Here is a 13,505-nt window from a genome sequence, read left to right on the forward strand (position 1 = left end):
AAACCAGACTGATCTATTTACAGGTAATAAAAGTAGAATACTAGAATACATTCTAACTACTGGCATTTTCTTTTCCAGTTCTCACACTATACGCATGCCTGAAGAAGGTACTTCTCTCTGTAAACTCTCAGTTTTCTAGAAGCATCGTTTCATCATGTATTACACAAAACCATAGCTGAAAAGATAATGGGACACTATAACTGGGTCTTTTTTTTTTTTTTTTCTTTTGGTTTGGTTTGATTTTGTTCACAAGCAAAACTCATCCAGCTGTCCAAAGAAATTAATCTAACAACCATACCTCCAATGCTCTTTTGCAGAAACTTTTCTCATATTTTGCTTGCAAAAGAAACAGGTGCTGAATTCATCTTAAGAGCAAACACAGAGATCTGAAAACTTTACTGAAGATTAGAGACAGAAGAGCCATTCAACTGAGGTAAAGTGTGGTGCAGACTACACTTCTTCATGACTCAGAAAGACACTTAGTGTGGGAATATGGCCATGGTTTTTGCTTTAGCACTTCAGAGCTACTTGCCTTCACAAAAACATAAGCAGAAGCTCAGAAAAGAAACACAAAGTATTAGTCATTTATTCAACTTTGTACCTCACATTTGTTTCCTTAAATTTTTTGTCCCTCCAAAAATTAAAACAAAAAGATTGAAAAGTCAGGCAAGTTTTCTTCCTCATTTAAAGAAAATTACATTAAGAGTTTATTAGACAAGTTCCACCTAACCTGCTATGCAGCCTGACTGATTGGGTTAAAAAAATCAAAGCAATGCAAACACACATTAAAAAAAAAAGGAAAAAAAGAGAAATAAACAAAACAAAACAAAAACCAAAACAAACAAACAAACAAAAAAAGCAGCCAATAAATGTAGATAGATAGACCTTGGGCTGAATGTTCAGTTGCTTTTGTGCAGTGGGTACATGTTTTATTTATACTAACAACTCGTCCTATCATGCCTGGTGGTTTCGCCTCAGTGCAATCCTGTAAACATATATCAGACATGATACAGATAGTCTGTAGCTATCCAATAACACTCAGCAGTTATTCTAAAATTGTATCAAAGCTGATATGTTTTGGTATTTTGGAATTCCCTGCATATTGTACTCTGGGAAGAAACACTGCTCGTCTTAGGTAGTAGCACATCCATACTTTTCAGCAAATGGCCTTATACTGAAATAAAAATCATTGCTAACTTGATCCTATTAATATCCTTGTAGGGATCCAAAGTCAGCACCATCATTTTTCTGTATATTTCTGATATTATATTTCATTACAATCACTAGAAGCAGATTTATTAATGCATCCCAATGCATACATCATCATAGGAAACAGACATAGCCATGCATACACTGACATGCACACATCTTATGATAAAACAGCTCTCTTAATTCCCAGCTTCAAATAAACTCCAGACTGAGCACCATTTCATAACATGATCAGTGACACTGATCAATTGGTCAGCTGTGTCTTGCCACTTGAGAAACCAACTCTTCTGGCACCTAGAGTTCCTAAAAGCTCTTTGACTTTGTCCTTTCCTTTCTTACTGTACAGGACATGCAACCCTGCCAAGATTGCAAGGTTGGCTCCCACTATGCTGCATGGTTCAACACACAGACAATGAAAGTCAGCTCCCCTACTTCTGATGAATATCAGTGTGGCTGCCCTGATATTTAGATCTAAAGATTTTGACTCTCTAACTCATACTGGGTTCATGGGATGATAGGATAATTTTAATTAAAAAAAAAACTCATGAGACCTCTAGTCAAACTTCCAGGTGAAAGCAAGGTCAGCTACAGGGCAGGTCCTTATCCAGCCTGAATTTGAAATAAACCAATGACTGCACAGCCTCTGGGCAACTCAATCCATTGCATGACACTCCTTACACTGAAAACCCTTTCCCTTACATTCTTCCTGAATCTCACTTGTGCTTCTTGTTTTGTCCTCACATTATGCAACACCATTTTGAAGCTTTTGGCCTGATTTTTTGCTGGTCATAAGCACCAGGTGGCTGTTATTAGGGCCTCCTAATGCAGTCTTTCCTGTATCAAGGGGCCAAAACTGGATTCAGTTTTCTAGATGTGGTCTTACATGTAGAGTAACAAGGAGGGTGAGGCTTGAGTGGAGCAGCCAGCTAGCACGCAGTACCACAATGCTAAGGCCCCAGGTTCGAGACTCCTCAGAGCCTCACCCTGCTGGCAATGAGCTCTAGTAGAGCAATAAAGGTAGTGCACTGCTGAAAGCAGCAGTAAAGCCAAGCATGCCAAGATTGTGAGTCCCAAATGTGAGCTGCCCTGTGAAGTTTGAGCCTTACCTTTTATTGGCCCCCTGGTCCTGCTCATGCTCAGTAGGGGGCCTGCCCTAACCAGGCACAGGTGGACTTGATACAAGCTCACACCCACTCCTTGGCAATTAGAGGCACCTGGTTGCCTTGTTACTCTACACTTACAAGTGCTGAGTAAAGAGGAATAGTTGCTTCCTTCAGACTACTGGCTGTTAACACAATCCAGGATACTGCTGAGCCTTCTTTGCTGCCAGGGCACACTGCTGTCTCATATGTAGCTTGGGTCTACCAAGACCCCCAAGTCCTCTTCTCTGGAGCCATTCTACAGGCACTCAAGTCTTTCAAGGCAGCTGCTGCTCAGACTGGTTGGACGTAGGTCTGCTGGTGGGACGTGGTGAGTGGCTGTCTTTGCACCACTACTGTGTGATTTTTTTTCCCCCAGTTCTTCCTTTATTTATTAAACTGCCTTTATCTCTACTGATGAGTTCTTTTCACTTTTGGTCTTCCTATTCACTTTCCCACCCTGCTGGAAGAAGGAGGGTTCAGTGAGCAAAAGATTGTGTGATTTAAAAAAAAAAATTGTGTGATTTAGCTGCTGGCCAGAATCAATCACTAAGCTACAGAAATATTGTGGATGAAAATCTCAAAAGTCCTGATAAATTTAAGGGAAATGCCATCCACTGTTCTCCCTTCATCCACAAATCCAGTCATTATTCTTGAAGGAACTCAGGTCAGGTGTGATATACTTTTGTTAAATCCATGCTGATTTTCCCAATCAGCTTATGCCAAGAAATGTATTACAAGAAGACTTGCTCCAAGATTTTTCTGGAGAACAAGGAGAGGTTAAGCATTTTATCTCTCCATGAGTTGTCCCTTTATTTCATATTGAAGCTGGAGAAATGTTTTCTTTCCTTCAGTCACTGGAGATCCTCCCAAGCTCCCTCAACATGTCAAAGAGGACAGAGTACCCTGACTATGACATACACTCTCATATGCCAGTTCTCAGCACTTTTAACTGCAGCCATTCTGATCATCTCATCATTATAAGTGATAATCCAAAATCACTGCTGGTAGTTCCTTCTCTTTAAGAAGAGAGGCATGGGAGACCTTGTTGGTAAAGACTGAGGCAAAGCAGCAACTGAATATGTCAACCCTCTATGTTTCAAATGCCCTACTCAGCAATGGGCCATGTTTTCTTTCATCACGCTTTTGTTACTCATCTAGGGTCTTCCTGATGTTCTCAACATCCCTGGCAAGAGTTAACTCCAAATGACCTTTGGCTCACTTGATACCATTCCTACATGACTGGGAAATGTTTCTAGAATTCTCCTTGGTTGTTTGTTCTTGATGAAAAAACAAATCTAACACATAGTTAAATACTAGAGCAAAGCAATGAGAAAGAGTGGGTGGGAAGGGGAAGAGAATAAAAGATGGTCAAATAAACACAAATGTTAAGGACATGGTCAACTTTCTAAATGCATTCAAAATAGTTAGAAGTGTAAATTATCAAGACCACTGGAAAAACCCTACCAAGCTCTGCTGCATGTCTGTATTAGAGAGCGCAGAAGAACCAATACACATAAAGGTTTACAATAACTAAAACCCAGCCAACCCCAGAATTCCAGCTCCCAGAGTCTCTCATTGCCTGGTTTCTTGGTTGTTGCAGTTGCCTAAAACTTGCCATACTAAGAAGCATAGATGTAAGCTTGGAACAAAACTACCAGTTTTGAAAAATGTGTTGCTGCCTTTCAAACCTTTTCAAACCCATTGATGGTGCCGGACTTTTTTGACATGTTAGTAACAGCAGTTTCACTACAAAGATTGTATCTTTTAAAAAGAAAATTAAACAGATAATAAAGATTAATGACTCTCTTTTGTAAGATGTGACTTTGTGGCTACATGAGGAATTTGCTTTACCTTCTATTGCAGATCAATCCTCCCATAGGTCAATAGAAAAGATTTCTGCTACAAGGGTTTTAAGAGGCTAGTTCAAGGCTCAGCCAAAATATATCATAAATCAAGAAGTCTATCTGTCATTGTTTCTCAAATGAAGCTAATTCTACCAGTCAAAATTGATAAATAGAAGTGCTTAAGGTTAAATTTGTTAAACAGTCTCTAGACTTCACAATTATTTTCAGCTCTTCTAAAATTGTTGTGGACTTAAAGCAATGAGCAGACTCATTTTGCTTTCTCTCCTGCTGTTTTCTTTTAAAGTGATCTTTTACTTATTTCTGAACATTGTTATGATACTTTCAACTCTCCTTACAAAGGTTATCACAATGGGTATCTCTTCATGTGTGATCTCTGGCTTTCTCTCTGTTTGTGCCTTACCAGTCTATTGAGAGATGTTCTCAGGAGCAGGAATAGCACAAAGAATACAGTGACAAAAATCAAGAGTAAAACTAACTATAGCCCTTGTAATCTCTCTGACTCAATAGGTAAAAATAAAACTGTGGAAAAAGAGTAGAGGAACATACAGGTAATGGCAGGTAAGTGGAATGGACTGAATGTAAGAATTTGCAGAAATAGGATGTCAGGTATTAGCTAGGCTAGAACACAAAAAACAGACAGCAGTTGATCTTAGTAAAAATTATTCACTGTGACAAAATGAGGATGGGACAGTGCAAAAAATGTGTTTGGTCATAAGAAATAAACACACAGTATAATTTCTTTTATGATTCAACCTTAACATTTTCATTTTTTTAAGGAGGATTTCACAAAAGACTTGGGTTACAGAAAGGTAACACATAAGAATTTCATACTGATGCCCAAGCATAGATTTCTGTTGACTGACAGTATTATTTGCTCAGAAGTTCTACCCCTATTCCCTTCTAATATAATGTAATATTAGAACTTATTTTGATTAGATTAAATTTCCTCTTTTTCCTCTGGTAAATCTTTGGCATCCTTGGGTTTTTTCTTTCTACAACTTTTAACACTACTCAGGCTGCCATTTCCAAAAGCATTTTTCACCTTTCATCCTTCTCCCTGGCTAAAGAAGGTAGGTATTATAAACATCACTGAAATGTATTTCCTAGCACTGTAGCTGCCCAAAGCCCTGGCAATGAGTAGTCAGTGGTGAAGTTTTCGTGTAACAGGGCAAGCCTGTGGAGCACAGGAGGCTACTGTTGATACACTCAGTACCATGAAACATGGGAACACATTTAGGAACATGCTTACTTTCCAGCAGAGGTCAAAGAATTCACTGAAGATAGATGTACATGCAACTCTTCAAAACACTAGCTCACCAGGAACTTAAGCTGGCCAGAATGCATTCATCCTTCAGAGCAGGTGATTGTGTTATTTTAGTATATTTCTACATTGCTGACTTTGGTGGAACTTTTGTCTAACTTCCACTGGAAAGAAAAGCTAGCTGCAAAGCTGACTGAGTGGAGTCCTCAGCAGCTGACAGCAGTGCAAGCATCTTTTGCCTCCCAAGAAAGCAAGTCCACCTATGGCAGAACTGCCATTATTGTGTTCCTCTACTACAGTTTGCTAACAGAGATAAAACAGGCAGTCTGCCCCAGGAAAGCCACTGGGGTCCCTCTGAGCAGTGGAAGCAATGAACCACAGGCACTCTGTTAAGAAATACTCTCAACCGTGGCATGCAGCAAGGAGACAAAAATCTGAGAAGGAAAACCAAGTATACTGAAATCTAACACTCATGACTCTTCTGATACATTATTCCTATTTTACTTATCTTCCTCTGCCTTTCTTAAAAAAAAGACTGAGGCATATGCAATAGGCAGATTTACAGCAACAGAAATCAGTGTGTGCTTCACTGAGCATTGATTGCTTATTTGCTGGCTTGCCAGGCCCTGATGCCTCATACACCTTCCACCTAGGTGATGACAGAAGCATGAAAAAGAGGATGCACACTTTTTTCTGTCATCTTACACACAACCAGTGCTGGAGACACATATTATGCATGTGTATTTTTTGTTTTATCTTGGCAGAATATTTTTGAACCTGAAATTTAAATAAACCCAAAGGTGACATGGCTACCCACAGCATATCCACTGGGACAGGATGACATGGCTACCCACATCATATTCACTAGGAGTTCACCAATGTCAACACTAGAGAAAACAGTAATGTTTCCATTTCTAATCTGAATAGTGTGTCAGAGGAAAAGAAAGGCGTATCCTCTGGAGATGACAACCCAGAATCTGCAGAAATTCCCTGGTATGAGTTCAGAGACACAGAATAAATTCATTAAAAGACATAAAAAGTTTTTTCTCTATTGAAAAAGGGATTTTATAGCAATCATTTCTGAAATACACAGCAGGAGGTAGGAAGAAGTTCTTCCCTTGCTGATTCCAGGCTTTCAGCCACTTATATATATGCTTTTGTACATTTTGTTGCAACAGAAGTCTCAAATTTTTAAGACAGAAAACCCCCACAGAATTCCAGCCTAGATATTGCCATTGGAATTATTTCTATGAAACATAAAAATGCATGAGGAACATGAGATACCTTCAGGAAGACAGATGCACCTTTGGAAGAAGTTATGTTCAAATGCAAATATTCAAACTAGCAATGGCATTCCTTCTAGCATGAGAAAGCAGCCACAAGTATATGCAGAGGAGAGAGGCTATCAGAGGAATACAAGCATCTGCAAAAGAAGATAAGGAGATGAAGGAAGTGTGTAAGTGAAGGTGCAAGGGCAAAGAAGCAAGAAAGAAAAATCAAAAATAGAAAAAGAAATCAGCTGAATTTTTTCAAAGATTCCACATGGTTACATTACAGAAAAAGACCTCTTTAGCCCAGCTTCTCCGTAGAGTTTAATACTAGGGGTGGACATTAGGGTCAAGAATTAAGAGGAATTTTGACAATGGAGTCTCGTGTCATGTTGAATTAAAATGTTCTATAAGCCATTTGAAACACTTTTAGTTACCGGGTCAAACATTTATACTCAGAGTTCTACAGCATCTGAAAACTAGTAGTTTAACAAGAGTTATATATTTTTTGACATTTTCTGGGTTTTTATGAGAAAATAATTCAATGCAACTGTCTGGCCCCAGTTAACCATAACTCATCAGTGAGGGGAGTTAGACTTTCACTGAGATCTTTGGCAGAATGAACCAGAGGACCTAACAGTATTTTAATTGCTATTTATCATATGTGATAAAACATGAACTCGTGTGATGCACATACAAAGTGATGACAAACAACTTGTGAAATAGTTCACTTCACTATTCAGCCATCACCAGGTCATAAATACAAGAATTTACAATAACCCTCATTGGCAAGAACACAAGCATTAAAAATCTGTGTTCATTATTTGCAAGCAGAGCATTGTGAGTTAGGCCTGGTAGGTTTAGTTGTGTACTGACATGTATTTTCTACTTCAAATTTTTGGAGTTGTTTATGCTGCACATTGACATTAGAAGTAAGTATTAACCATTCTCTTCAGATGCATTAGAAATTTAATAATAAATGATTATCTGAAACTCACAATTACCTGGACCTCTGTCCAGATCAATGCTGACTATCCTCCAGTGATTCAGAGCTTTAATACATTACTCAAAAGATAGCAATGTAATCATTCTTTGCACGAGTCCAACAATAAAAATACAACCCAAAATTTGGTTTATCAGGCCAGCTGATGTGTATGCTTTGTCTTACTGAAACCTGTACACACCCTTTTTTTCAGCCTGTCTCACACTAAGTCTACCAGTTTGTTTTTAATTTAGCTCTGTTGAGGATGAACTTGCCCAGATGGACTGAATTGCAGAAGTTCATAGCATGCCTTGAATATTTTTTTTTAACAGATTCATCTGGCTTTGGCCCCAAACAAATCTGGAACACAAAACAAATGTGGTCACACACCAGCACTTAAGATGCTGCTGAAAATCTTACAGTGGAAAAATACTGTTGAAATTCAACATAATTTTTTATTAGGAAACAAATGTGACCATTTTTAATGCAAACATCAGGAAGAGGGAAATGGCTATACTGGATAGACTGCAGCAGTGGCCCTTTAATTTCCTTCCTCAACCCTCCCCTTCAACTATCTCTAAGATTGAACATTTCAGAAAGCATTGTCAAGAAAAGAAAATGTAGACAACAGACCATTGCACAATGTTGTAGATACCAGAGGCATCAAAGAACACCTCAAATTCCCTAATGGCCAAGCTTTGAGTAACCTCTTCAGGACTCTCTTTTCATTGGCAGTTTTTTCGGGGGCTTATCTTCTGGCTGTCTGAAGCTCAAGTCATAAGCTTTCTATCTGGGGGAAAATGACACTCCATGTAAGAAAGATGCCATCAGTCAAACTGAAGACAAGCACTAGCAAAGGTCACTTGCAGGTGAGATTCCTGTTTGCTCTGTGCTCCAGCCTGTCAGGGTCCCTCTGAAAGGCAGCACACTCATCTATCAACAACTACTGCACACCCTGTTCTGCATCATCTGCCAACTTGCTGGGTGTGCATTCTGTCCCATCATCCAGACCACTAATGAAGATGTTAAACAGGACTGGACCCAGTGTTGTGCCCTGGGGCACAGCACTAGTGATGGGCATTTAGCTAGGCTAATCACAACCACTACAGACCAAGAGTTTAGACAGTTTTCAACCTATTTCACAGAAAGATTCACTACAAATCAGATCAAATGACATCTACTTTTCTCCCTTCATCCAGCAAACCAGTCTTTGTTTTTGTTTTTGTTTTTTTTTAGAAGGCTACCATATTGGCTAGGCATTATTTTCTCATTATCCATGATGACCATTTTGACCAATTCAGGTCACCATTTTGCCCTTGGACAGAGTTTCCAGAAGTATTTGGTCCATCACTCTCTCAGGGATCAAGGTGAAGTTGATCAGATTGTAGTTATTGATATCTTCCTTCTGGTCCACCTTGAATACAGGAATGACATTTGATTTTCTCTGGCCCTCAGGGACCTCTCCTAGGCATCATGACATTTCAGAGATGACATAGGGTGGACTCATAATCTACAAGTTGAATTCATACATAGAAACATTGGAAAACAACTTACTTACAAAATACACAGATTGTCTCCTTCCTCTATATTTGGACAGCAATATTAGTTGGTAATATGCAACTCTACTAAAGCCTTTACAGCTAATGACATCAAGATGAACTAGATTAGTTGTGTTTCTTCATGTGTTTCAAATCCCCTAGAATGCTGTAGACACTGTAAAAAAAATGAACAAAGGAAATTAACATTTCTAACACATCTGTTAGAAATGTTAGTGTTCTAACACTTTGCAGATTTATGCCCTCTTTTTTTATTTTACCATTTGTGCACTCATAAAGTTCTTTCTTTCTGCAAAATAAAAAAGTAAGGAAAATATTATATTCTTCCAATAGCACTGAATGAATAGAAGGAACTACCTGGCAGCTATTTCTTACTTCTAAGTCTTCATTTGACAAATATATATATTTAAATTTAGATATATCCATGCTTTTTTAAGAAGAAAACAAAGATGTTTTACACAGCCCATTAAAAAAGAAAAAACAAACCAACTACAAACTCTGAAAGAATTATTATTTCAATTTTCCTCTAAGTCCTGAATTGACTTTTGTAGGAAGTTTTACAATAATGAAAAATGTTTCCATTTACCTGAAAATGCAATACTCTCCTTGTGTAAAGCTTAAAAGCCTTAGCAAACTCTACCACTGGTAAAAAATCTAGACATTTCTACATAGGATTTAGCTTTTATTTAACAATTTTACAAAAATAACTTAAAAAAAAAAACAAAAATGGTGTGTTCTGTTTCTCCTAGAATAGATACTTTAAAAACCAACTTGTGGGAAATTCTTGAACATCATATGATTTTTAAAAAAACCTATTACATCTGGGTTGGCTCCAGCTGGGGCGAGGAAAACCTAAAACTTTCCTGCCATCAAGCAGTGACTCTGGACCTTCCACTGGTATCAGTGCCACCCCCTCCAAGCATCTTTAGGAACTTTAACATGAGAAAAAACATGAGAAAAGAGATTCTGTCCTAAAAGCAGTTGTCTTGCAAGAGCCACAAGCTGTTTTATCTGCCTGTAGTTCCGGTAGCTCATACCTTGTTCCTTTCTCATCTTAGCTATCATTTAGCTGGATGATAGAGCCATTTATACAAACACATGGAAAGATGTACATATACATATATATATATATATGCACAGTGCCTGTTTCAGTATCTGTTGATGCCCAATGTTTTTAAGCAATCAAAACCCCACATTTCTGTTTTGAACAGTCACCCCTAAATCGAGGGCCATTGACACTGTTTTTCTCACAACACCTGAAAACAATTAAAAATGCCATTGTACTACCACTTAGGTGAAAGCACTGGAAACAGCTCTGCTGGGAAGGGAGTTTTCATAAGAGCATGTATTGATAGGAAAAGGGGTATTGGCTTTAAACTGAAGAGTAGTTTTAGGTTAGACATTAGGAACCTGAGAGTGTGGCAACACACTGGAACAGGTTGTTGCGGGGAGTTGTGGCTGCCCCATGCCTGAAGTGTTGAAGGGCAGGTTAGATGGGGCTTTGAGCATCTTGGTCTGGTGGAATGTGTCCCTGCCCATGGGAGGGTGGTTGGAACTCAATGATCTTTTATTACTGGATGCATTAAATACCAGGTAATGAAACTTTAAAAAACCTAAACAAACTTTGAAAAACAAAACAAAACAAAAAACCCCAAACACAAGGTTATAGTAAATACAGGCTCAGGTTTTTATTTAAAAAGTAGAAAGTGTTTTTTTTTCAGGGATGAAATTCAAGGGCAAGAAAGTTTCCTGGTATACACATACACACCAGACTGTCTCCAGCCCTGCTCTGAACTGGGAGTAATCCCAGGTCCACTCAGTTGTCCCTCCCTCTAGCTGACAAGACTAAAGGCCATTAGTGGGAAACAGACATGTATATATGTGCAAAGTGGATCCCACCAGCAGCTGGACACACACAGTTACCCTGTAGCTAGCCCTGAACCCTTGCTCTCCCCAGTTCCATCGTGCGCACACACGCACACAGCCATGTGCTGAACTCCGTATCCCATGGTTTCTACAGCACTCAGCTGGTCTGAACCTTAGTTCCTCCAGTAGCCAACTCCCTCAGCTGTCTCACAAGGTACACACGGGTGTCCCTGTCTCACAGGACCCTTACCTGACTCACTAACAGCCTCACGGTGACACAGGCACCCTCATGCACCCATTGCCAGCACTGCTGGCACACGCAGGTCCCTGGACAGAATTTGTGTAGAGCACAGCAGGACCTACTCCTTTGCACAGTGTCTGAGGCTAAGATAACTACTAAGTTATTCAAATTTATTATTAAAAAAAGCTCTGCAAAATCTGTAACTAGATTTTCTGTGATATCAGATGGTGCAATTATTGAAGAAATGCATTAGAAAGACCTATCTATAGCTAATTACTAGCAGGGCACTTGGGGATGCAGCAGCCCAAATCACTGTTCATTTTCTTCTGTATACTGAGCAATTCATTAGCTTTTCCTTGCCTGGGTTTCCCTTCGTATACAATGATGGTGAGTTGATCTAAGAGCAGTGCTGAGCAGTAGCTGTAGGGATGGTCTGTGTAACTGCTGAGTGCTCAGACAGTGTAACAGAAGTACCAAAGACAGAAAGGATGAGAGTTATGAACTTGATTCCTACTTACACTACTGATGAGGCTTCTCTGATGAGCTTTCTCTCTTTTCCCCATTTCTAGTTCCAAAGTAAAACTGAATTGCAGCTAAGCTAAAAAATTCATTCTTGGGGTTTAACTTCCAAAGGAAATAAGTAGACAGGAATATGCACTATTCATATCCTAGAAGTGATCAAAAACAGGATAAGGCTTATTTGTGATGCTGGTTCAATAACCAGAGCACACAACTTGACCTCACTCTGTTCCTTTCAGGTAAAAAACCAAACTCAGTCAGCCAAGGTTTTTGTATATTTCCTTTGTTTTAAATTCTTTTTCTACCCTACTCACAAAGTTGAGCATAACAACAGTACTTACAAAGGCCAAGTAAATTTAACAAAGTAAACCAGTATTTGGAGAACTCCTCATGATCTAAGTTTCCTTAGAACAAAATGATTTTTTCTGGGTAAAACACTGTCAGATTAATCTCCAAATCATGGTTGCTAATAACTTGAAATGAGAGGGAGAAACTATTGCGTTTTTTTTAAATTAATTATGAACTTTATGGCTTACAACACAGTTCCTGCCTTACTCCACAAGAACTTTGAGACTTAATTTTGAGACTTTTGAGACTCTTACTTCTAAGAACTTTTCCTCCATCCCTATGCCATTCAACACCTAAGGTGCCATTAAGCAGCTAAATTCAGTCCTGAAATAGACACACATGTTCTATGTTTCTGCCATTTCTCTCATCTACTCTTGTAATGTTCCAAATTAAGTTCCTTAAGATGCTCCTTATCTTCAGAGGTTGCTAAAAAGGCATGTTCTTCCAACTTCTGCCAATGTTCTAGATTTCCTGAGAAGCTGAGAGTGAAAGAAGAAAAGAGAGAAGAAATAAAGGTGCAAGAAGCATGAAAATACTACTTTTGGTTCCAGCAGTAAAGTCAGCTTGAACTTAGAAAGAGCTAACTGAAATAAATGGGCCTGAATGTACTAATTTGAAAAGTAAACCCTTTTCTAAAATTGTAGTTTAAAAGACAAAATGTAACATCAGCCCTGTTTCATAAATTCAGAATATCACTCAAAAACTGCTGAGAAAGCAAATCATATGGAATGCTTCACCATTAATGGTTCTCTGGAACAGCTCTAACTTAACAACCAGTCATTGTCCATACAGTCTATAAAGAGTGTAAGCCTGTCACAGAACAAGCACAAAACCTCCACTATGTCTTTTCACAATATAGGAATTCTGCAACCAGTTCTGGAATTAATAGGCAAAGCATGTGAGATTTATCTAATAACAGAAAACTAAAAGACTTTAGGAATATCCTGTGCCTAACTTTAGGAGATACACTAAAACCCATTGCACTTTTCCAAAAGACACCCTGAAGACTCATAAATCAGCAGTATCTGATATATAGAAAGGCACAATTTAATTAAGAAAAACCATGCAGTTCTTGCAAGACTTCTCCATCTCAATGATTCCTCTATCAAAGAAGTCCATTGCTCACTGCCTTTCCTGCTCATTCAGTCTCACTGAATGTGAACACAAAAATACTTCAAATAATAAATGGTGGTGCTTGTTGGGGTTATTTTAGTATCTTTGAATGATGAAGTTATAAATTTATAACTT

Source organism: Calypte anna, chromosome 2, assembly GCF_003957555.1.
Source record: "Calypte anna isolate BGI_N300 chromosome 2, bCalAnn1_v1.p, whole genome shotgun sequence".
Taxonomy (NCBI): domain Eukaryota; kingdom Metazoa; phylum Chordata; class Aves; order Apodiformes; family Trochilidae; genus Calypte; species Calypte anna.